Raw genomic sequence first — 4,982 nt, 5'->3', positions numbered from 1 at the left:
AAACGCGGTTTGGAAGATGAATTCATGATGTACTCTCTCATTATATACATTTTGCTCATTTTGAACACAGAAAAAGTTACATAGTGCTGCTTTAAGGTTAAAAGAGAAAATGGTTTTAAATTCTAATGCAAAGAGGCAAATTAGAGTCACTTTGTGGTCAGAAAAAAAAAAACATTTTCATTAGTAATGCCATGATTTACCCTCTATGTACCTGTACTAAATATACATGTATCTAGAATATTACAGGTCATACCTGCTTACTTATTTTTACGTTTTTCATTCGAATAAATACAGTAGTCAACATTTGAAGTGGATCAAAAAAGTTCATCAAAGTTGTCCTAAGACAAGAACGCATTTTGGTTTTAGGTTTAAGGAAAACTTTGATGAAAGGTTTTGATCCACTTCAAATGTTGACTTGTAGCTTTATTTAGACATGATTAAACAATAAATGTGAAACTTAAAAAGTGAATAACCTTTTTTTAATGATACTCGTATAAGTACGCACAATGGGCCTCATTCATGAAACACGAGTAGAACGAATATTTGTGTAAATCGTTCGTAAAGCCGCTCTGACGTAAACATTCGAATTCATGAAAATGTTCGTATTTTCAAAATGTTCGTTGGTAGGAAAGAAGTGTACACCTGCTCCCTACCAAGTGTAAATGGTGCGTAAAACGTTCCGTTCATTCAGGCAAACTGATGACACTGAATTTGATGCACTGCCATTATATTTTACAAGCTCGTTGGGCCGGATTTTTTAATTAATAGCAACCAAAGCGTCTCAGCTAGAAAAACGCTGTGCCACCAAAGCGTTTTCCAGTACCACCAGCTGGCCGTTTTAAAAAGAGCGCCTGACTTTTTCTGCTGGCTAAAAACGCTTTGGTGGACACACGTTATTGAATATATATTGTTAGGCATATGGCCTATTAGTGTTTTTTGCATTTATGCAATATACTGGAGCCAAACCTGAGAAAGTAGAGCAGAATATTCCACTGCGTTCCTAGACACGCAATTTGCGTAGTTGTAATTCATAGGCGGGGTTTATGCTAATTGTGAATGAGCGTGCACGAGCGCCCTTTTACGAATGATTATAATTCATTAACATATAGTTTAACTATCAAATCGGATGTGTTTGTGAATTCGGAGGAGAGTTTTCAGGAAGGTCCATTTTACGCGCAAATTACTCAGAATTTACTCCTATATTTACGAATGTTTCATGAATGAGGCCCAATGAATGTGTGGCAGTAAGTGGTAAGGTGCTTAAATGACCAATAAGAGAAATCCTGTAGTCGACTACGCCACCCGGAATACACCGGGACATAACAGCCCTAAGCAAAGGGACACAGGTTCGTTGCCAAAGGCAGGGTGAGCAGAAGGATAGACAGATATAAATAAAGTCACTTTATTAACATACAATTGATAAAAACACATACAACACTTCACACCAGGTCTCAATACATCACACGTCTTTACCAGTAACTTATAAAACAAGTACAATACAATAAGAGAAAATAAAGGGGGAGGTGGCCAGCAAAGACCCTCAGATTTCTACCTCACTCAATACCCATGACACACACTCGTGAAAAATCAGTAATATTAAACACAGCACTCCATGTGGACACGCAGTACAAGGTACCATGGCCAACCCCTCCCACCTAAATCCACACACACCAAACAATACAAAACAAAATATAACAGACGGACCCAGATGAATTCCAGACAGAACAAAACGGAGTAGAGCAGAGCAGAAGTGCAGTCAGTTACTTGAGGTTCGTTACACTTCAATTAAGATCATTAGAAACCCCTGGATGTGCAATCAATCCTGCTGGACATTGAACAAGTTACGCATAAAAACTGGTTTAAAACAAACTTTAAAACTAGCCATACCTACCAAGAAAACAGTACAATGCTGCAATACACATGGTCGCTCACCACGCAGGATTACAGCTACTTGCAGGCCCATATCTGAAACCTAAAACCAAATCAATATAAAAAAAAATATTAATACAAATCAAAACTCAATTCATAACAGTTTACACACAAAAACACCAAAGCACAAACAAACAGCCACTGGCACTGAGGAGGGAAATAAAATGGCCAAAAAGAGCCAGATTACAGGAATTTAGCTTCCCGGCTAACTCATGTACAGACCAGTGCTTCAAACACAAAAACAAACAAAACAAAATACATAACAGACGGACCCAGATGTGTTCCAGACAAAACTGTTAAAGCTATAACATAACAAAAAAACAAAACAGAGCAGCAGTGCAGTCAGTTACTTGAGGTTCGTTAGGCTTCAATTAAGATCATTGGAAACCCCTGGACGTGCAATCAAACCTGCAAGAAAACAGTACAATGCTGCAATACACATGGTCGCTCACCACGCAGGATTACAGCAACTTGCAGGCCCATATCTGAAAACTGGCCAACAGCCAGCACACGACAGACAGGAGGATAACCCAACTGCTAGCACTCATTCAAAGCACCACATGTCACAAATGGGCAGTACCAAGGATGATGCATCCCAAGCAACCAAACACTCCCCCTTTTATAGGCACACAGGCACTAATTGGCTCATGAAACTTACCCAACCATGATAAAGTATGAACACTGATAGGTTCACCTATTTGGGTAACGCCAGCCAATCATACTGGGTCTATACCTCACTCTGCTACAAATGCAAGAAAATAGGCCTACTGAATTTAACCCACGTTTAAAATGGTGCTAAAAAAGGCATTCAACAAAAGATTTTTATCACCATATGTACACTATGAATTGATATTAAATCCCCACCCCCGAACCCCAAACCAAAAAAAAAAATCTCACTCCAGGCTGAACTTAAAAGTTGGCAACCCTGATAATGGTGTATTTAATTACATTTTTTCTAGAACTTTACAGATCATTAAAACTTAAAAAAACACATAGGCATATGATATATACTTAAAGGAATATTTTGGGTTCAGGTTTAAGTTGAGCTCAGTCAACAGTATAATGTTGATCACAACAAAATTGGGGGTCCAATCTGTTAATGTTAAAATACTCACTGTTTCAATATAGCCACAAGACAAATAAATACACAAAAAATCATTTGCATATTCTGACATCCAGAGCTACACGCACACATGCACTTCTTATATGTATGTTGTAGTTTCATTTAAAAGTTTATGCAGATGACATGTAACACAAATATCTTCTTACTACCAGTGTTACTGACACCACAAGCTGAGAAAAAAAGGCTTACAGGCAGCTCCACCCATCCTCACAGTTATATAGTGTTTTGCCAGCAAGAGCTCTTTGATTGTCTTCATGATGACTATCATCTCTCTGCTCCTGCTGGCCTCTCTGCTGCCACAGCTGACCTTCACTGGTGAGACTGATTATTTAACAGCATATTAGCTACATTAACTGGTATGTACTGAATAAGCTGACTAATAGTTCTATCTCTCTCTCAGCTCGTGTGAATGTGGGTATAGTGAACGGCAAACAAGCAAAACCCCACTCCAGACCTTACATGGTTTCTATTCAGTTGACTAAGAGACATGTCTGCGGTGGATTCCTCATCTCTGATGAGTTTGTCATGACTGCTGCACATTGCTGGAAAGGGTAAGAGTTTTGTTCAGTCTAAACTGCAATGTTGAATTAAAATCGACAAAATGACTGCAGTGCAAGAAGACAATGTTTTGGATTACATAAATGCACATTTCTCTTTCAACAGATATCCAGAGATTCTGACGGTTGTGGTTGGTGCTCATGATTTAAGGAAAAGTGAGATTTCAGACCGTGTCGAAGTGAAGTCCTACATCCCACATCCATACCATACATTCTGTTCGCATCAGAATGACATCATGCTTTTGAGGGTAACAACCTGTAAAACGTTTAGTTGTTCAAAATAATATTTGATCAGAAAACAGTGGCATAAACCTGACATAACTATGTTTGAATTTCTATTCAAGTATCCTTTTTTTAAGAGGCAATTGTAAATATTAATAAAACATACACATTGACTTTCAAGGCTTCTGTACTAACTTCAAAAACAGCAGAATAATCAACTTCAGTTTAGTCTCATAAAAGATGATTAAATCTCTTAATAATGGTTGTGTTTTTGAATTACAGCTACAGGAAAAGGTCAAACTAAATAACAATGTAAAATGGATATCATTACCAAAGGAAGGAGATGTTAATTGAGATACTCTCTGTAGTGTTGCGGGCTGGGGAAGACTGTGGATGAATGGCCCATTGAGCAGTCGTCTAATGGAGGCAAACATGACTACAATAAACCACACAGTGTGTCAACATAAATGGGGATCCAAGTACTTCGAAGCCTCGCAGATGATCTGTGCACATGGTGATGGAGGATCCTGCAAAGTATGTACAATTTTTTTTTATGGTAATGACTTTAACTTTATTTTTTATGACTTTATTGTAATGGTTTCGCTAGTGATGTGCTGATCTTTGTTTCTTAACAGGGAGATTCAGGAGGTCCTTTGGTTTGTGGAAACACTGCAGCTGGTGTCACATCTTTTGTGTCCATAAAACTCTGTAATTCACCTGAGCATCCTAATGTGTACACTAAGATTTCAGCATATCTTCCATGGATCCACCAAATCATTAGAAATATTAAGTGAATTAACAAAAAATGAAGGAAGAAATCTTTTTTTCTTGAATTCTTCTGTAAATCTTTCAATAAAAGTGTCACATGCAATCAATCAGTTGAAGTGTCCTCATTGTCACAATCATATATAAAAATGTCCAAAGTCATTCCACATTAGTTCACTTGGTTGCCATCTAGGTGATGCTCTTTAATTTCTAGTCATGCATGTACAGCTCATATCTACTTGAATGAAGTGGAAAAATTCTAAAAACTGTGGGTAAAGAATTGTTCAGTCTGGTGAAAAAAATAAAAACAGGTCTAACAATCAAACTGCTGCAATTTCTTAATCGGCTAAGAAATCAAATACACTGCTGGACGATAACCAATAAAT

The 4,982-nt window shown here is 37.6% G+C and overlaps 1 pseudogene; it reads left to right on the top strand.

The window, feature by feature from the left end:
- Positions 1-3,209: 3,209 nt before the first annotated feature.
- On the top strand, positions 3,210-4,693 carry LOC107675905 (mast cell protease 1-like; annotated as a pseudogene).
- The last annotated feature ends 289 nt before the right edge of the window (positions 4,694-4,982 follow it).

Source organism: Sinocyclocheilus anshuiensis, unplaced genomic scaffold (genome assembly GCF_001515605.1).
Source record: "Sinocyclocheilus anshuiensis isolate Anshui unplaced genomic scaffold, SAMN03320099.WGS_v1.1 scaffold2048, whole genome shotgun sequence".
In the NCBI taxonomy this organism is placed as follows: domain Eukaryota; kingdom Metazoa; phylum Chordata; class Actinopteri; order Cypriniformes; family Cyprinidae; genus Sinocyclocheilus; species Sinocyclocheilus anshuiensis.
Note: the sequence above shows the minus strand (reverse complement) of the source record. Positions and strands in the feature narration are given on the sequence as shown.